This window comes from Cibotium barometz, chromosome 19 (assembly GCF_041138505.1).
Source record: "Cibotium barometz isolate CiBa-2024 chromosome 19, ASM4113850v1, whole genome shotgun sequence".
Taxonomy (NCBI): Eukaryota; Viridiplantae; Streptophyta; class Polypodiopsida; order Cyatheales; family Cibotiaceae; genus Cibotium; species Cibotium barometz.
Genome location: NC_141064.1, coordinates 2,859,292 through 2,881,849, shown reverse-complemented (window position 1 = coordinate 2,881,849; position 22,558 = coordinate 2,859,292).

The following is a 22,558-nucleotide window of genomic DNA, read 5'->3' as shown; positions in this document are numbered from 1 at the left end:
AAAATGAAAATTGATAAAAGTAACACTTTTATGTTAAAATAATAATCTTTTATGCATACCTCTATGCATGAAAATCAATTATGCATAATATCAATTTCTCTATGATTACAATGAATATCTTTCAATTAATCTAGGATGATAATTCCTAGAATATGGTAGGAAGTCCTCTTTTCATGCTTTGAATAAAATTATATTATGTATAATTTTTATAAAAATTTTGCCATAGCTCCGCTGCTATGACTGATAAATCTCAATTTTTCTAAGAGATAAAGCTTATCATTAAGGAAATAACTAGAATGGTCTCTAATTGGATCATCAATCCATAATGGATTGAATCATCAATATACATAAACTAAAAGCATAGAAAAAAAACCATTAATTTGGCCTCAAGCATAGCTTAATCTTGGATTAAGGAAAAGCTTTATGAAAAGCTTCATTTGGATTGAGAATGGGTCATGAGTATGACCATTTCTTGAGTGAGAGAGAGAAATTACATAAAAACCATTAGAATTAAACATAAATAGAAATTTATGTAATTCTTAACTATCATTGTAAGGTTCCTCCCTGTAAAAATGGGAGAAACACTTAAGATAGTCCGCTAAGTCTTATCTTGGGAAAAATTTCCTATTCATCGACACCTTGACCGTGTAGAGATTCAAGGATACGATTCATAGGTATGACCTAGCTCTATCCCACAGGGGGAGCGTGATTTCCTAAACATCAAATCACCCATAGGGCAATTGATCAAAAATTGGGCAACTACTAGACTTGATGTCTAGAGACAACGCTTTTTTCCTCATCTTATGCAAGGCACATCCACTGACCTAGTTTTCTAGAATAGAGTTGCCCAAGAACCTAACTATCTAACGTAGGGCTTTGACTTAATCTATTGGAAAGCTACCCGACTAATCGGGTCCACCCATCCGTAGGATGGTGCCGTCAGGGCATTCCATCCTCCCACTTTCCACCCTACTCACGCATCAATTTGTTTTCTAATTAATACTACCACACTGTTTGACATAAATAAACATATTCCTTAATTAGGGCCCTTTTTCACAAGGTTCGTTAAAACAGCCTTCTTACACAATACAATCATACCAAAGATAAGATGCAATTATATAAAAAGTTTGTACATGAATCCATTTCCATACAAGCCAATCCAGCTCTCTTATTCTTATTCTGCCGATGATCTAGAATTCGGCCTTCCAGCCTCTACATACTGGGCAAAACCCTACGGGACCATACACCTCATCGTCGGCCGCTGGCGAGGACTCAAGCTGGCCTGTCGCCCTCTCAGGCTCCATCGCTCGATCCTCCCGCCCCTCAGAGGGATGTCTGCACACTAGGGTGGGCTTATTTACCACACTAGGGTGGGCTTATTTACCACATCCACTAGGGTGGGCTTATTTACCACAGAGGGATGTCTGCACACTAGGGTGGGCTTATTTACCACATCCACTTTCACATTCACATCTATGCATATACATCTTCATGCATACATCCACTTTCACATTCATACATCCACATCTACATTCATCTATTTCTACATTTCCATTCATATGGCCTCATACGCCTTCACATCTATTCTTTTACATCACATCCATTCTCGCCCTATCACAACCCATATTCATCTTATCTCATCTCATACACTTCTTATCTCATCCCATACACATCTTAACTCATCTTATCACATCCTAACTCATCCCATAGGTCTCTTATCACATCTTAACTCATCTTATCACATCCTAACTCATCCCATAGGTCTCTTATCACATCTTAACTCATCTTATCACATCCTAACTCATCTTATCACATCATAACTCTTCTCATATACGTCTTATCACATCCTATCCCTTTCCATATCTATTTATAGAATATAAGAGAATTCTTATATTTGATATAAAATTTCTTTACGTATCTAATTATGCATAAATTCCATTTAAGGATACTAACACTTTCGAAATAAAAATCAATCTTTTATGCATCTTCCTATGCATAAATTCATTTTAAATGAGAATGACACTTTGAATTAAAATTCAATCTTTTATGCATCTTCCTATGCATAAGTTCATTTTAGATGAGAATGACACTTTTGAATTAAAATCAATCTTTTATACATCTTCTTATGCATAAATTCAATTTAGTAGGAATTACACTTTTAGAATAAAAGAATTTCTCTTATGCATCTAATTTATGCATAAAATCTATGATGAAAATCACACTTTTAGTATAAACATATCTTTTAAGCATAACCCTATGCATCAAAACCAATTATGACAAAAGTAACATTTTTACAATATAATAATCATCTTTTATGCATACCTCTATGCAAGAATTTCAAATGTGATAAAAGCAACACTTTTACTATTAAAAAAATATCCTTTATGCATACTTCTATACATGAAAATTTTAAACGATAAAAGTAACACTTTTGATATAAAAAAATTATGCTTTATGCATACTTCTATGCATGAAAATGAAAAATGATAAAAGTAACACTTTTGATATAAAAAAAAATTATCCTTTATGCATACTTCTATGCATGAAAATTAAAAATGATAAAAGTAACACTTTTGATATAAATATTTTCTTTTATGCATACTTCTATGCATGAAAATTAAAAATGATAAAAGTAACACTTTTGATATAAAAATTTTCTTTTATGTATACTTCTATGCATGAAAATTAAAAATGATAAAAGTAACACTTTTGATATAAAATTTTTCTTTTATGCATACTTCTATGCAAGAAAATAAAAAATGATGAAAGTAACACTTTTAATATCCTTTATGCATACTTCTATGCATGAAAATGAAAATTGATAAAAGTAACACTTTTATGTTAAAATAATAATCTTTTATGCATACCTCTATGCATGAAAATCAATTATGCATAATATCAATTTCTCTATGATTACAATGAATATCTTTCAATTAATCTAGGATGATAATTCCTAGAATATGGTAGGAAGTCCTCTTTTCATGCTTTGAATAAAATTATATTATGCATAATTTTTATAAAAATTTTGCCATAGCTCCGCTGCTATGACTGATAAATCTCAATTTTTCTAAGAGATAAAGCTTATCATTAAGGAAATAACTAGAATGGTCTCTAATTGGATCATCAATCCATAATGGATTGAATCATCAATATACATAAACTAAAAGCATAGAAAAAAAACCATTAATTTGGCCTCAAGCATAGCTTAATCTTGGATTAAGGAAAAGCTTTATGAAAAGCTTCATTTGGATTGAGAATGGGTCATGAGTATGACCATTTCTTGAATGAGAGAGAGAAATTACATAAAAACCATTAGAATTAAGCATAAATAGAAATTTATGTAATTCTTAACTATCATTGTAAGGTTCCTCCCTATAAAAATGGGAGAAACACTTAAGATAGTCCGCTAAGTCTTATCTTGGGAAAAATTTCCTATTCATGGACACCTTGACCCTGTAGAGATTCAAGGATACGATTCATAGGTATGACCTAGCTCTATCCCGCAGGGGGAGCATGATTTCCTAAACATCAAATCACCCATAGGGCAATTGATCAAAAATTGGGCAACTACTAGACTTGATGTCTAGAGACAACGCTTTTTTCCTCATCTTATGCAAGGCACATCCGCTGACCTAGTTTTCTAGAATAGAGTTGCCCAAGAACCTAACTATCTAACGTAGGGCTTTGACTTAATCTATTGGAAAGCTACCCGACTAATCGGGTCCACCCATCCGTAGGATGGTGCCGTCAGGGCATTCCATTCTCCCACTTTCCACCCTACTCACACATCAATTTGTTTTCTAATTAATACTACCACACTGTTTGACATAAATAAACATATTCCTTAATTAGGGCCCTTTTTCACAAGGTTCGTTAAAACAGCCTTCTTACACAATACAATCATACCAAAGATAAGATGCAATTATATAAAAAGTTTGTACATGAATCCATTTCCATACAAGCCAATCCAGCTCTCTTGTGTAAGATACAATCTTACACAAGGTTCGTTAAAACAGCCTTCTTACACAATACAATCATACCAAAGATAAGATGCAATTATATAAAAAGTTTGTACATGAATCCATTTCCATACAAGCCAATCCAGCTCTCTTATTCTTATTCTACCGATGATCTAGAATTCGACCTTCCAGCCTCTACATGCTGGGCAAAACCCTACGGGACCATACACCTCATCGTCGGCCGCTGGCGAGGACTCAAGCCGGCCTGTCGCCCTCTCAGGCTCCATCGCTCGATCCTCCCGCCCCTCAGAGAGATGTCTGCACACTAGGGTGGGCTTATTTACCGCACTAGCCTGGGCCCTCAGAACTAGGCAGCCTCATAATCTCTCGCCTCAATCGGCGATCCTTATTCTCCCAAAGGTATGAGGGATACCTTGGGCCATTCCCGGGCTTTGCTAATGACGCCGCCTGGCTACACAAGCACGGAACGGAGTTAGCGTTGAAGCCAAAAGAAATCTTGAATTCCAAAGATAACAACTTCAATGCAATTTTCTAAGTATAGCATTCACAATTCATGAAGATAGCAATTTCAACGCAATTTATCGAAAACAACATCATATAATTCGTAATTTCATATAACTTTTATGTCCTCGTTTTAAAAGAAAAAGACACCATTCATTAATACTAATTTAAGGAAAATTCTCTTCTTTTGAAAATTAACCAAGCTAACCTGGCCACCGTTTCCTTGAGGGACTTGAAAAGGGAGGACTGGAGCCGCATTGGGGGCATCTCCCTCCATCTCGTTGTTACATGCGCCTCTTGAGGCAATATTTTGCCGTCTCCGGGATGAGGCCATCTTAGGCGTCGCCTTGTAGAGCTCGCTGCTGCGATTGAAACGCTTCAGTCGGATCTGAATTTTGAGCTCGTTTGCTCACCGTATGAGCAAAAGAATATGGCGCACGAACCCTCGCTTGAGCCAAAAATCCCTTACTAAAGTCTACGCAAATGGGGGGAGGGGGGGGGGAATTGTGAGATGTCCGGGCCAAAGGCAAAAACGTGGAGAGGGCTGGGAGGGATTGCTGTAAGCCTCTCTGTAAGTCTATTCACACGGGGGGGGAGAAGAGTTAAGGACACTGGCCTCTAGCAAGAGGAGGAAAATTGGCTTATCTGAAAAGAGCCAAATGAGGGGGTGTGAGAGGGGTGACTGCAAGGGCGGCTGTACTTGCAGCAAGTACGCTACGGCGGTACGGACGGCGGCACAACAGGGCATACGCTACACAGAAGTGCGTGCCGACTGAGGAGCACCCCGAGGGTTTATATAGCTGAGGGGTGAGGGTACGGGCGCTGCGCAAAGCAGGGACGAAAGGACGGTATACCTTCAAAGGCTATGGATCAGTGGCCTGCATGGGTCTACGGGAAAGGTACGGTGTCGGTTGTCTGTGAAAGGAGTAGCATGGACCATACAGTGGGCGGCCGTCCTTTGGTTCTTGGGCGGCCATTGTACGGGCGCCCTAGTCAGTGTGTACGGACCAAATTTTGGGGCAAGGTACCCAAATTTGGGGCACCCGCCTCGATTTGCGTGCCGGACCGCCCCGGGGGGCGAAATTTTTTTTGTCCAGGAGGTTCTCCTGGTCGCAAGGGTTCAGACCGTTCGTCAATCGGACGTGCGGTCGTGCATTTATTAAGGTTTAAAGGTCGCCGTTTTTTAACTAAAATGATTAAAATTAGCGTATAGGCTTGATCCGGTGTCCGTTTTGGATACTGTAAAATCCTATATTAGGGTAAAATCGCACGCAGATTCCAAATTTGGGCTCAAAATTTGAAGATTCTAAGTAGAAATGACTCAAATAATAAAATCATTGATATTTATACCATAAAAACTCATAATTACATGGACATTTCTTTATTAGTGAAGATGGGTACGTTACATCCTTCCCCCCTTAAAGAAATCGAGATGTCCTCATCTCGTCATGAATTGGGGATAATCCTTTAAGAGTGTAGCTTCATCTTCCCAAGTTGCATCCTCTTCAGGGTAATCTTTCCACTGAACTAGATGTTTTACAAGAGTTCTATTTCGGAGTTGCCTTTCCCTAGAATCTATGATGCTACTGGGCTGTAATTCAAGGACTCCTTGAGTAGGGATTACAACTTGTTCATCATCAAGAATATGATCGAGACTGGGGACATATGGCTTTAACAAACTTACATGAAATACATTATGGACTTTGATATGGGCTGGGAGTTGGAGTTTATAGGCACTTTTACCTAGACACTTGATAACTGTATAAGGACCACAATACCTAGGGCTGAGCTTCTTATATTTCCCAAGTGATAGAGAACTTCGTTTGGGTCGCACTCGTAGAAGAACTTTGTCTCCTTCCTTGAAGATCCTTTCAGACCTCTTGTTGTCAGCATAATGCTTTTGTCGATCTTGGGCAGCTTTAATATCCTTTTGGATAGCCTTGGTTTGTTCCTCCATCTCTTCGAGCATTTTCCTGGATGCCTCAACTCTTATGGTCGGATCAGAGAAATTTAGAGGAGACAAGCATTCTTGCCCATAGAGTGCTTTGAATGGTGACATTCCTATGCTTTGATGATAAGACACATTGTAGGCAAATTCTACCAGAGGAAGGTATTGAATCCACCTTCTGGGTTCCCGTCCACAGTATGCTCTGAGAATGTCTTCAATTACTTGATTGACTCTCTCAGGCTAGCCATCGGTCTCTAGATGATAAGCTGTGCTAAAGCAAAGTTGAGTCCCCAGAGCTTGAAATAGAGACTGCCAAAATTTTGAGGTGAAGTCAAAATCCCGATCACTTACTATCCTTTTTGGGAGACCATGAAGTTTGAGGACTTCCTTGATGAATATTCGGGCAACATCAGAAGCTTTGAAGGTCTTTTTTGCTGGTATAAGGTGAGCTACTTTGGTAAGTAAGTCCACTACTACTAGAATGGAGTCATATCCTCCTTGAACAGTGGGGAGACTTGTGACAAAATCCATACTAATGCACTCCCACTTCATTTGGGGAATATCTAAGGGTTGAAGCTTTCCACGCATCTTGACCCTTTCAGCCTTGATCCTTTCAGCCTTGATCCTTTCAGCCTTGATCCTTTCCAGGCATCTTGACCCTTTCAGCCTTGATCCTTTGGCATGAGAGACACTGTTTCAAGTACCGAAGCACATCATTTTTCAAGCCTGCCCAATGAAAGCTCCTTCTTACCGCATTTAATGTTTTTGCATAACCTGGGTGTCCTGCAGAGCAGGGCTATCATGAGCTTTATGGAGGATTAGTTTCTTTAAAGCAGGATCCTTACGGATACATAGCCTGTGATTGAAGTAGAGGCTTCCTTCATGAGTGGAGTATCCCTTGATTAGATTCTTCTCTTTCTCCGAATGTCCCCCTTCTTCTACTAACTTTATCATCCTCTGATAATCTGGGTCATGAGATGAGACTTCTTCCACCTTGACCAGTATGGGATTATTTGGCATTGAAATTGCATTCAAGAAAGATTTGCGGCTAAGTGCATCAGCTACCACATTATCTTTCCCAGGGCAAAATTTGATGTCGAAATCATATTCTTGTAGAATTTCAATCCATCTCCTTTGCCGCATGTTGAGGTTAGGCTGGGTGAAGATCCACTTTAGACTTTTGTGGTTAGTTACAAGCTGGAATTTGCCTCCCAAGAGATAATGTCTCCATAATTTGAGGCAATGAACAACTGCTAAGAGTTCCAAATCATGGGTGGCATAGTTTGCTTCATATTGCTTCAGCTTGCGGGAAGTATAAGCGACTGGTCTTCCTTCTTGGCCTAAGACACCACCAAGTGCTAGACTACTAGCATCGGTAACCACTTCAAATTCCTTGGAGAAATCAGGAAGCTTTAAGACTGGGACAGAAGTAATAATGACTTTCAGCCGATCAAAGCTGTTTTGATGGATTGGCAGCCACACTATTTTGCAATCCTTCTTAAGAAGATCTGTCAAGGGTGCAGCTACCAAGGCATAATCTTTGATAAAAATCCTATACCAACCCGTGATTCCCAAGAACCCACGAACTTCACGAACTGATTTAGGGGGTGGCCATTCTAGAATATCCTTGACCTTGGCGGGGTCTACTGAGATGCCATCTTTGGAGACGATGAATCCAAGATACTCAATTTGATGAGTAAAGAAGGTACATTTGCTCTTCTTGGCATAGAGTTTGTGTCTGCGCAGCAATTGCAGAACTCTACTCACATGCTCCTCATGCTCTTCCATTGATTTGGAGTAGATTAGGATGTCATCAAAGAAAACAAGCACAAACTCATCCAAGTACGGGCGGAATATATCTTGCATTAGGCGGTTGAAGGTTGCAGGAGCATTGGTTAACCCGAATGACATTACAGTAAACTCATAGTGGCCATAACGGGTATTGAAGGCTGTTTTGGGTATATCTGCTTCCTTGACTTTGATCTAATAGTAACCAGACCTCAAATCTATTTTTGAGAAGACTTTGGCCCCATGAAGCCTGTCAAGAAGTTCATCGATGCGAGGGATAGGATACTTATTCTTGATAGTGACTTGATTTAGCCCTCGATAATCTATGCAGAGGCGGAGAGTCCCGTCCTTCTTTTTTTGGAAAAGAACAGGTGCTCCCCACGGAGAGCTACTGGGGCGTACAAATCCTTGTTCAATGAGTTGGGAAAGTTGCTCCTTAAGTTCAATGGCTTCAGGAAGGGACATTTTATAGGGAGTTTTTGAGACGGGTTGAGCTCCAGGGATCACCTCGATTTCATGGTCGACTTCTCGAGGAGGCGGTAACCCTGTAAGCTCGTCGGGGAAGATGTCAGAGAATTCTTGGAGCCAAGAGGGTTCTGTCTCCATACTAGGTTCAATAACTTTGTTGAGTTTGACTAAGAAAACTTGCTGACCCTTACGTGTCCCCTTGAGAAGATGTTTTGCCTTGACTACCCTAGACTTAGGTTTTCCTGTGATTCCCTGAACATATATTACTTGGCCATGCTCATTTTCAAAAGTGATACTCCCCTGGTTACAATGAATGCTAGCTTTGTTTGCAATTAACCAGTCCATCCCAAGGATTCCATCATAAATTCCTAGTGGCAAGACTCTAAAGTGACCATGAGTTTGCTCATTACCCAGCTCAAAATCAAGGTTTCCTATAGAGTGGCGAGATACTACTTTCCCACTGGCTAACTCTACAATCATTTTTCTAGCTGATTTTTGACTCAAGTTTAATTTTTGCAAGCACCTAGGAGAAAGGAATGAATGGGTACTGCCACAATCAATCAAAAGCTGAAATGGCTTACCGTGATGAGTGTGGCGGGGGCTTGGATTACACCAAATTGTTTATTCGGACCATGGTGTTCTACTGCCGCATGGACGGTGGCGCGCTCTTCTTCAGCCTCTTCCAAGGTTGGTTCTTCACTTATAACACAGGCAATTCTAGCAACTGTTCCTTCGCGGCCTCTGCCACGACCACTGCCTCTTGCACCTTGGTGGGTAGGGGTTCCATGGCCTTGATTTCCTCTGTTACCTTGGGGAAATGATGTTGCCATCTTGGGACAGTTGGCTCTAAAGTGTGCCGGCTCATTGCACTCAAAACACAGAGGGCCTTCTCTGGAAGAAGCAGCATACGAGCGGGGGGCAAAAGAGTTGCCTTGTCGCCCTCTGTTGTAGTAGGGAAAATTCTGTTGAGGTTTCTTGTAGGGTTGATCTCTAAGGTTTGCCTCAGGGTAAGATCTCTTTTGATTCTTCGGTTTGCTAGCCTTCATTTCTTTCACAAGGGGCTTAGCTCGTATGAGAGCATCCTGTAATGTGCTTAGCTCGTATGAGAGCATCCTGTAATGTGCTTGGCCTCATTGCTTCAAGGCGGGAATCTAGGGGTTCATTTAGCCCTTGGCAGAAACGAGCCACTTGCTGGGAAGTAGTCATAGCTGGGGCATACTTCCGAAGGGTAATGAATTTGGAATAGTAGTCCTCAAGAGTTAAGCTGCACTGTCTAAGACTAAAGAACTCATTCATCTTTATGGATTCATGGGATGGAGGAAGATATCTTTCCTTCACTGCCTGCTTGATGTCTTCCCACGTTTGAGAATGCTCGGTGACTTCCTTGTCACGGCACCACTGTTTCCACCAGAGTTTAGCATCTCCAGTGAGGCGAAACCGTGCGAGCATAGACTGATTTGCTACTCGAGTACCGGCAGCAGAGAAATAATCGTCCATCGCCTCAATCCAAACTTCAACATCCTTCTCAACCTTTGAACCTTCTCCTTTAAAGGAAGGAGGTTGCATTTGCTTGAGCAGGAGCTTCTTCTCCTGGGTATCGGTATAAAGCGCATTGGGAAGTGGAGGGTGGTCATCCTGGCCATCATCGTTAAAATAATTTTTAAGATTACAAGATTCATATTTGCACAACGCTGGAGAGTAAAACCATTGAAATTATTTTATTTCTAAATATTTACAAGGACAAGTTTTATTACAAAGATCTGAGACTAATATAATTAGTCTTATTTGACATCAAGGGAAATTCCTAGACTTCACTGTGACATAAGGGTAGAGCGGTCCACATATGTGAAATATGGGGGTTCCGCTGTAGTTTCTAAGACTCTAAAAACTGATGGTAAGGGTGGTAAACTCTGGATTGGGGTAGGTCCCAACACTGCTACTCTATCAGTAGGTAAGACCTGCATCACTTTGTCATACACCCAACGATCCTGAGGTATGCGAACCCCATCTATAGTCACCGAGGTGTCGGCCCTGGGGGTACCGACGAACCAAAATAAGCGGATCATCTTCAGCTTCTCAATCCGACGAATCCGCTTAAGGTCGGTGGTAAGGTTCCCAATCTGATATGCTCGGATGATGAAGTATCTCGGCCCACGACTCCAGAAATCTCTACCCCATCCTCTCTGAATACAAGAGAAATGAGGGAGGGATATCTTCTCTAATATCTGCACCATGGTGTCGCGGAACTCGAAATTCGAGGAGTGACTAGCAGTCTCGAAGATGCATTGGAAAACTAGAAATTTGGAGTAGGCATCTTCCTCTTCCTACAATCATTCAAACATCGATTTAATTTATTTGTTTTAGTAGGATGTCTTTACTAATTAGCATTATGTTAGGTAAAACATTTATTACAAAACAGTCCTTAAACTGCAATTCCTAGGAGCCAAACTTGCTCTGATACCAATTGTAAGGTTCCTCCCTTTAAAAATGGGAGAAACACTTAAGATAGTCCGCTAAGTCTTATCTTGGGAAAAATTTCCTATTCATCGACACCTTGACCCTGTAGAGATTCAAGGATACGATTCATAGGTATGACCTAGCTCTATCCCGCAGGGGGAGCGTGATTTCCTAAACATCAAATCACCCATAGGGCAATTGATCAAAAATTGGGCAACTACTAGACTTGATGTCTAGAGACAATGCTTTTTTCCTCATCTTATGCAAGGCACAGCCGCCGCTGACCTAGTTTTCTAGAATAGAGTTGCCCAAGGACCTAACTATCTAACGTAGGGCTTTCACTTAATCTATTGGAAAGCTACCCGACTAATCGGGTCCACCCATCCGTAGGATGGTGCCGTCAGGGCATTCCATCCTCCCACTTTCCACCCTACTCACGCATCAATTTGTTTTCTAATTAATACTACCACACTGTTTGACATAAATAAACATATTCCTTAATTAGGGCCCTTTTTCACAAGGTTCGTTAAAACAGCCTTCTTACACAATACAATCATACCAAAGATAAGATGCAATTATATAAAAAGTTTGTACATGAATCCATTTCCATACAAGCCAATCCAGCTCTCTTATTCTTATTCTGCCGATGATCTAGAATTCGGCCTTCCAGCCTCTACATGCTGGCCAAAACCCTACGGGACCATACGCCTCATCGTCGGTCGCTGCTGGCGAGGACTCAAGCCGGCCTGTCGCCCTCTCAGGCTCCATCGCTCGATCCTCCCGCCCCTCAGAGGGATGTCTGCACACTAGGGTGGGCTTATTTACCGCACTAGCCTGGGCCCTCAGAACTAGGCAGCCTCATAATCTCTCACCTCAATCGGCGATCCTTATTCTCCCAAAGGTATGAGGGATACCTTGGGCCATTCCCGGGCTTTGCTAATGACGCCGCCCGGCTACACAAGCACGAAACGGAGTTAGCGTTGAAGCCAAAAGAAATCTTGAATTCCAAAGATAACAACTTCAATGCAATTTTCTAAGTATAGCATTCACAATTCATGAAGATAGCAATTTCAACGCAATTTATCGAAAACAACATCATATAATTCGTAATTTCATATAACTTTTATGTCCTCGTTTTAAAAGAAAAAGACACCATTCATTAATACTAATTTAAGGAAAATTCTCTTCTTTTGAAAATTAACCAAGCTAACCTGGCCACCGTTTCCTTGAGGGACTTGAAAAGGGAGGACTGGAGCCGCATTGGGCGCATCTCCCTCCATCTCGTTGTTACGTGCGCCTCTTGAGGTATTATTTTGCCGTCTCCGGGATGAGGCCATCTTAGGCGTCACCTTGTAGAGCTCGCTGCTGCAATCGAAACGCTTCAGTCGGATCTGAATTCCGAGCTCGTTTGCTCACCGTATGAACAAAAGAATATGGCGCACGAACCCTCGCTTGAGCCAAAAATCCCTTACTAAAGTCTACGCAAATGGGGGGGGGAGAAGAGTTAAGGACACTGGCCTCTAGCAAGAGGAGGGTGGAGGAAAATTGGCTTATATGAAAAGAGCCAAATGAGGGGGTGTGAGAGGGGTGACTGCAAGGGCGGCTGTACTTGCAGCAAGTACGCTACGGCGGTACGGACGACGGCACAACAGGGCATACGCTACGCAGAAGTGCGTGCCGACAGAGGAGCACCCCGGGGGTTTATATAGCTGAGGGGTGAGGGTACGGGCGCTGCGCAAAGCAGGGACGAAAGGACGGTATACCTTCAAAGGCTATGGATCAGTGGCCTGCATGGGTCTACGGGAAAGGTACGGTGTCCGTTGTCTGTGAAAGGAGTGGTACGCATGTACCTTATCCGGTCTGGGGGTGCGCGTGGACCATACAGTGGGCGGCCGTCCTTTGGTTCTTGGGCGACCATTGTACGGGCACCCTAGTAAGTGTGTACGAACCAAATTTTGGGGCAAGGTACCCAAATTTGGGGCGCTCGCCTCGATTTGCGTACCGGACCGCCCCGGGAGACGAAAATGTTTTTTGTCCGGGAGATTCTCTTGGTCGCAGGGGTTCAGACCGTTCGTCAATCGGACGTGCGGTCGTGCATTTATTAAGGTTTAAAGGTCGCCGTTTTTTAACTAAAATGATTAAAATTAGCGTATAGGCTTGATCCGGTGTCCGTTTTGGATGCTGTAAAATCCTATATTAGGGTAAAATCGCGCGCAGATTCCAAATTTGGGCTCATAATTTGAAGATTCTAAGTAGAAATGACTCAAATAATAAAATCATTGATATTTATACCATAAAAACTCATAATTACATGGACATTTCTTTATTAGTGAAGATGGGTACGTTACAATCATTAATCAATTAACTTCAATAGCATTCATCAAATTATGTAACTCTTCACTAACATTCATCAATTAACTTGAATAGCATTCAAAAACCATTCCAATTAAGCTTCTCAAGCTTGAGAGGGGTTGAGAAGAGAGAAACATTGAGAAATTATAGAAAATGATCAAAATTCACTAATTACCTTATAATTTGCTTGATTCTTTGTTCACGGTAGAGGCCCCCAACCAATCAATTGGTTAAGTATGTTGATGGAGCCACTAATGGGGATTGAAGAAAGAGGGAAGCTCCAAAAACTAGTGAATTATTAAATGAATTCACAGTTCTTGGCTTAGGTGGAGTAGAGTAACGATGCATAAACACTATCTATTTTTCAACAAGGGGGAGGCTTCTATTTATAGGAAAAATTGAGCTCCTAACCAAAACAAACTGATTCTAGAATTTTTCAAATCAGTTTGGTCAATTTTTGACCATTTTTAGGTCAGTTAAGCTAACTTTTTGGAACTAGACTTGAATTAGGAGAGAGGAGAGATGAAATATCTCAATTTTTATGAGTTTAAAACTCATTCAAGCATGTGAAATATGCACCTCCTTTAAAGAACTCCCCTTCCTTACATATGTCATATTTTTAAACCTTGTACATTTTCAACTCTTCATCTTATGTGAAATATGCACCTCCTTTAAAGAACTCCCCTTCCTTACATATGTCATATTTTTAATATTGCTCATAGTTTTTTACTAATAAACCTTGTACATTTTCAACTCTTCATCTTATGTGAAATATGCACCTCCTTTAAAGAACTCCCCTTCCTTACATATGTCATATTTTTAATATTGCTCATAGTTTTTTACTAATAAACATTGTACATTTTCAACTCTTCATCTTATGTGAGCATTTATTCATTTTTTTGGGTATCTTCTTTACAAATTGGATTTATCTCCTCCCTACACATGGATTGATGCTATTGGCCCATAGGAACCTTAATTGGACCATAATCCAAAAATTTTTGAAAATCTAGACCCTTAGGCTAAGGTCCTTTATACCCATTTCTAATTAATTCCAATTGCACATTGGAAAGTTCTTTTTCAATTTCTGTTTCACGGGAACTTATTTTAATAAGATGAGATAATTTTCTATCTAAAAATATTAAAATTTTGAATATTCTCTCTCTAGAATATTTTCTCTCTCTAGGTTAAAACAGTTAGAAACAAGTCTTTTATATTTCTGAAGAGGGATTGATTACAGGAGAAGATGCTGGACATTTTGAGAGGCTGGGGAGGAATCTTACATTCTCTCCCACTTGAAAAACGCGAGATGCCCTCATCTCGCAAACTGGGGGTAATTTCGCAAGATGCACAAGTATGAGACTGAGAGAAAATTTTTTAATTAAGATTAACCACCAATTAAAAAAAGTCTCAAGAGAGCAAGATTCAAGATAAGAACAAGATTTAAACTTTATTCATTCTCGGAACTTATACAGTAAAGATAGAAGAACTCTTTACACTTCCATAAGCCCGTCCATCATATGATCACAAAAGCAGCACTCACAAGCTGCGCACGTATAAGGTAACTCATCTATGGGAATAATTCTGTTGGTTATTGCCGCACCTATCTCAGTGGTATGAGGTGTTCTAACAAAAGGACCTCTGAGAGAGGCAAGCCAAAAACGGGGTAAAGACATATCTTCTGATGAGGAAGAAAACACGCCAGTAAGAAGACCCACTCAGAAAACCCAAGATGTCTTGATCTCATGACGCAGTAGTATCGGGGACCCAAACCCAAAGCTTCAATAACCATGGCCAAGCGAACATTGTTACGAAAGTGCTGCTGACCCCATGGTGTTACCCTAGTTATGTCTTGATAGGTCCGCCATTTTGTCTGCGCTACAGAAGTTCCCAAGTGAGGGAAAAGTGAGCGCTCATACTGTTCTATAAAATCTTTCTTCACAGACTCTCTTGCGTCTTGAAGGTGAGAAATCATCATGGATAAAACTAATTCCTGTTGGCCAAGCCATGAAGGAGATCAATGGAAGTAAGGTGAGAAATCATCATCATCTTGAAGGTGAGAAATCATCATGGATAAAACTAATTCCTGTTGCCAAGCCATGAAGGAGATCAATGGAAGTAAGATTATTGTGAGCGATAAGTAAAAGTTACGACTTATATAAAGGAAGGAGTTAGCGTAACCTAGAAGCCAACGGTATCTTGCCACTGAAGTTTTACCGTCTTTCCATGATTTGGGTTTGGCACATATTTCTATAGAAGGCGTTGAGAACTTTGAGATGAGGAGATAAAAGAAGTTCGTAGGTTAAGTCACTTACTTCCTTTGGTCCACAATATCTGGGGGATAACTACTTATACTCCCCTAGAGATAAAGAAATTCTTTTGGTCCGTATTCAATTGAAGACTATAACTGCTTCTTTGATTTCTCTGACTGTCCTCTTCTTATCCGTATATTGTCTCTGTCAATCCTAGGCAGCGTTTATATCTTTATGAATTGCTTGCATCTGATGCTGTAAGTCGCCAAGCATTTGACTGGTCATCTCGACCCTAATCAATGGGTCGGACCTAGTTAATGGAGTTAAGCAATCTTGTCTGAGAGACGGACCCTGATTAGATTGGTATGAAGGAATTGGTTTCTGAATTTGGGTTCTAGACTTCCTTGTGCCCTTTCCATGGTAGGAGTCGAGCAGTCTTTTAATAACTGATGACTAAAACCTTGGCATCCAAAATACCGGTTCTCACTTCTGAACTCATCGTTCTGAGTCCTTAAAACAAGTGGGCTCCTGAGAAGGTATTCTGGGGAAAGTGTCTTCCCTTTTTAAACAGAATCTTTCTTTTTAGAGAGAGAATAATTATAAGATCAGAAAGGGAGATTCTTACTCCTGTATATCTCTAAGTCTGGGGGAGGAATCTTACATTCTACCCCACTTAAAAAAGTGCGAGATGTCCTCATCTCGCAAGGTAGAGGACAACTCTTTTTCTTAAGATCTAATTTTATTCTGGGGTTCCTTATATTCTGGTCAACCCAACAGAATACTGGGATAAATATCCCTTAGAACTCATCATTAAATAACAATTCATTCAGATCATATCATTCATATCTTTAACATGATAAAGGTCCATTAGACCGAAAAATTTCCTTCTGAACATTCCTCCACGGGAATTTCAGTCAAGTAAGTTCTCAATTTGTCATCCCTTAACTTGATCTAACGGTCAAGTGTTAACAGTAGCAATTTGATAGCACAATCCACTAATCTCATAGTGATTTGCTGAAATCATTATCATCATTTATCATCACAGGGACTCGTCCCATTCATCCTCATTGTAGTTTTGCTCAGATTATTATATTTTAACTAAATTTTAGAAATCATCATTTTTCAATCAGAATCCAAATCAATTCATCAGTTCTCAAACAAAATTAAAATCATATCAACCACATTCGAAATCATCATCTGGATAGCATTAACGCTTATAATTTCAAGTCTTGGATTTACTCGTATATACTGCCGGTAAAGAGCTGCAGTTATACCCTCGGTATATACGGGTCGTCATAATACTTGGAACTATAAGGTAAATACCATCATGTCTAGGCCTCAAGCAAGTCAGGGTTCCATATAATTGCGGTACTTCCATTTGAAGACCCAATTACTAATTTATGAATTTTCAGATTGAATATCAATTTGTATGAATTATATCACACAATTACAACCTTTTTGATTCTTGATAAATTTTTGATATATTTGGCTTCTCGGTTGATCCTTATTAACCAAAAAGCTCTGATACCAACTGTGAGATCCCTGTCCCCACCATGCGACGGATTCAGGGTACTAGCAGCGGAAGTAGCACTTCATGCACGGGGCAGGGACCCACACTCGGGGCCTCGTCCACGGATATCCGGACAAGAGACTAATCCGTCGGTTTTTCCAAAACCGAACCCGGAAAAAACTTCCCTTACCCAGAAAGCACGGGCGATTCCACCAAGATAACTTTGTACTCTAACGTAGTCAAGATCATTACTCATCACGCTGATCCGACTGCACCTATAAAGATACTCGGTCGGATCAAGGAAGAAACTTGCACTTGGATCATTGGGATCAACGCTTTTTTCCCCATCAAGAGGCACAGCCGTTGATTCCTATCCATAGAACAATTACTATCCGGGATTTACTTTATCTATTGTAATAACAGAAATTGAGTCTCGATTTACGGATCCATCAATCCAGCCTAACCCCATCCGATCCCATGGGTTAGCCAACCGCCCAAAAATAGCCAACCGCCCAACCACTGTAGTGATGGGATCCAATTTGGAATTTGGTTAGGTTTTGTCCCGGGTACCAAGGAAAAGAGTTCCAAGGCCCCCTAGCCGGGTTCATGCAAACATAAAACTAGCCACACCACTCACACACCCAATATGAAATTGCCTTTTTCTTAGCATCAGCTAACTTTAAAACAATCCTTTAATGAAACCATAGTACCACTGATCACAATCTTTCAATTTATCTGGTTGATTCATAATTTCCCATCATTCCTTCATCAAAGTATCTATGGCATCATTGGCAACTAGAACGCTCACCACCTGTCCACACAGGGGCCTTTTCAATAGTTCCTAGCCCATAATACTCGGCAATATAATCACTTATAAAAATCAAGATGGACTCTCGTTGAAGATCAGCAAGATCAACCAACAGATCCATATAAAGAGCCATGGACTCATCCATTGAAGACCAGCAAGGTCAATCAACCAGATCCATGCCCGGTTTCACAAAACAACTCTTACTCCTTGTTCCAATATCTTCCTCGACGCACGTGTGGGTATCCTAGGCGACCCAGAGCCCGAGCATCGTATGGTCAGCACCCTCTAGGATCCTTCGCAGGTGACCTAGCGCTTCACTCATAGGCCGCTTCCTTGGTCCCTCATCCACCGTACCGGAAGCTCACCATTTTTAATCGAACCAAGGCTGGTCAAGACCTCGGTCGACCTTGCTACGCGAGACGTCCTCCATTGACTCGCCGTCAGCAGTTGCAACTTTAACAGTTAGGTCTCCACGACCTTAATCACAAGACGATCAAAATGCTTCCCCAGCATTCTTGACATAAAACAGCCATTTATACAAACAGCATTTACAATAATTTACAAATATAGTTTCTATATTAACTCTCATTTTTCCACATTATCCCTCATTAATCCACATTACTTATTCCACATTCCATTAATATATGTACTCAACCAATCACATCATTTTCCATCTCTTCACTTCAGATTCCTTCACATCACATATCATATATTCACATCCATATCCACATCCATACATCCACATCCACATCCACATTCACATCCATACATCCACATCTACATGCTTACCTCCATTTTCACATCCTCATTTATACATCCACATCCCGTATCCACATTTATACATACACATCCATATCCACATCCATACATCCACATCCACATTCACATCCATACATCCACATCTACATGCTTACCTCCATTTTCACATCCTCATTTATACATCCACATCCCGTATCCACATTTATACATACACATCCATATCCACATCCATACATCCACACCCACATGCATACATCCACTATCACGTCCTCATTCATACATCCACATCTCGTATCCACATTTATACATACACATCCATATCCACATCCATACATCCACATCCATACATCCACACCCACATGCATACATCCACTATCACGTCCTCATTCATACATCCACGTCCACATACATACATACATCCACATCCACATTTTCATTCACATCCACATACATACATACATCCACATCCACATTTTCATTCACATCTATACATCCACATCTACATCCACATACATACATCCATCCACATCCACATTCCACATTCACATCTATACATCCACATCTACATCCGCATTCACATCTATGTATATACATCTTCATGCATACATCCACTTTCACATTCATACATCCACATCTACATTCATCTATTTCTACATTTCCATTCATATGGCCTCATACGCCTTCACATCTATTCTTTTACATCACATCCATTCTCGCCCTATCACAACCCATATACATCTTATCTCATCTCATACACTTCTTATCTCATCCCATACACATCTTAACTCATCTTATCACATCCTTACTCATCCCATAGGTCTCTTATCACATCTTAACTCATCTTATCACATCCTAACTCATCCCATAGGTCTCTTATCACATCTTAACTCATCTTATCACATCCTAAATCATCTTATCACATCATAACTCTTCTCATATACGTCTTATCACATCCTATCTCTTTCCATATCTATTTATAGAATATAAGAGAATTCTTATATTTGATATAAAATTTCTTTACGCATCTAATTATGCATAAATTCCATTTAAGGATACTAACACTTTCGAAATAAAAATCAATCTTTTATGCATCTTCCTATGCATAAATTCATTTTAAATGAGAATGACACTTTGAATTAAAATTCAATCTTTTATGCATCTTCCTATGCATAAGTTCATTTTAGATGAGAATGACACTTTTGAATTAAAATCAATCTTTTATACATCTTCTTATGCATAAATTCAATTTAGTAGGAATTACACTTTTAGAATAAAAGAATTTCTCTTATGCATCTAATTTATGCATAAAATCTATTTATGATGAAAATCACACTTTTAGTATAAACATATCTTTTAAGCATAACCCTATGCATCAAAACCAATTATGACAAAAGTAACATTTTTACAATATAATAATCATCTTTTATGCATACCTCTATGCAAGAATTTCAAATGTGATAAAAGCAACACTTTTACTATAAAAAAATATCCTTTATGCATACTTCTATACATGAAAATTCTAAACGATAAAAGTAACACTTTTGATATAAAAAAATTATCCTTTATGCATACTTCTATGCATGAAAATGAAAAATGATAAAAGTAACACTTTTGATATAAAAAAATTATCCTTTATGCATACTTCTATGCATGAAAATTAAAAATGATAAAAGTAACACTTTTGATATAAATATTTTCTTTTATGCATACTTCTATGCATGAAAATTAAAAATGATAAAAGTAACACTTTTGATATAAAAATTTTCTTTTATGTATACTTCTATGCATGAAAATTAAAAATGATAAAAGTAACACTTTTGATATAAAATTTTTCTTTTATGCATACTTCTATGCAAGAAAATAAAAAATGATGAAAGTAACACTTTTAATATCCTTTATGCATACTTCTATGCATGAAAATGAAAATTGATAAAAGTAACACTTTTATGTTAAAATAATAATCTTTTATGCATACCTCTATGCATGAAAATCAATTATGCATAATATCAATTTCTCTATGATTACAATGAATATCTTTCAATTAATCTAGGATGATAATTCCTAGAATATGGTAGGAAGTCCTCTTTTCATGCTTTGAATAAAATTATATTATGCATAATTTTTGTAAAAATTTTGCCATAGCTCCGCTGGCTATGACTGATAAATCTCAATTTTTCTAAGAGATAAAGCTTATCATTAAGGAGATAACTAGAATGGTCTCTAATTGGATCATCAATCCATAATGGATTGAATCATCAATATACATAAACTAAAAGCATAGAAAAAAAACCATTAATTTGGCCTCAAGCATAGCTTAATCTTGGATTAAGGAAAAGCTTTATGAAAAGCTTCATTTGGATTGAGAATGGGTCATGAGTATGACCATTTCTTGAGTGAGAGAGAGAAATTACATAAAAACCATTAGAATTAAACATAAATGGAAATTTATGTAATTCTTAACTATCATTAATCAATTAACTTCAATAGCATTCATCAAATTATGTAACTCTTCACTAACATTCATCAATTAACTTGAATAGCATTCAAAAACCATTCCAATTAAGCTTCTCAAGCTTGAGAGGGGTTGAGAAGAGAGAAACATTGAGAAATTATAGAAAATGATCAAAATTCACTAATTACCTTATAATTTGCTTGATTCTTTGTTCACGGTAGAGGCCCCCAACCAATCAATTGGTTAAGTATGTTGATGGAGCCACTAATGGGGATTGAAGAAAGAGGGAAGCTCCAAAAACTAGTGAATTATTAAATGAATTCACAGTTCTTGGCTTAGGTGGAGTAGAGTAACGATGCATAAACACTATCTATTTTTCAACAAGGGGGAGGCTTCTATTTATAGGAAAAATTGAGCTCCTAACCAAAACAAACTGATTCTAGAATTTTTCAAATCAGTTTGGTCAATTTTTGACCATTTTTAGGTCAGTTAAGCTAACTTTTTGGAACTAGACTTGAATTAGGAGAGAGGAGAGATGAAATATCTCAATTTTTATGAGTTTAAAACTCATTCAAGCATGTGAAATATGCACCTCCTTTAAAGAACTCCCCTTCCTTACATATGTCATATTTTTAAACCTTGTACATTTTCAACTCTTCATCTTATGTGAAATATGCACCTCCTTTAAAGAACTCCCCTTCCTTACATATGTCATATTTTTAATATTGCTCATAGTTTTTTACTAATAAACCTTGTACATTTTCAACTCTTCATCTTATGTGAAATATGCACCTCCTTTAAAGAACTCCCCTTCCTTACATATGTCATATTTTTAATATTGCTCATAGTTTTTTACTAATAAACATTGTACATTTTCAACTCTTCATCTTATGTGAGCATTTACTCATTTTTTTGGGTATCTTCTTTACAAATTGGATTTATCTCCTCCCTACACATGGATTGATGCTATTGTTCCATAGGAACCTTAATTGGACCATAATCCAAAAATTTCTAAAAATCTAGACCCTTAGGCTAAGGTCCTTTATACCCATTTCTAATTAATTCGAATTGCACATTGGAAAGTTCTTTTTGAATTTCTGTTTCAGGGGAGCTTATTTTAATAAGATGAGATAATTTTCTATCCAAAAATATTAAAATTCTGAATATTCTCTCTCTAGAATATTTTCTCTCTCTAGGTTAAAACAGTTAGAAACAAGTCTTTTATATTTCTGAAGAGGGATTGATTACAGGAGAAGATACTGGACATTTTGAGAGACTGGGGAGGA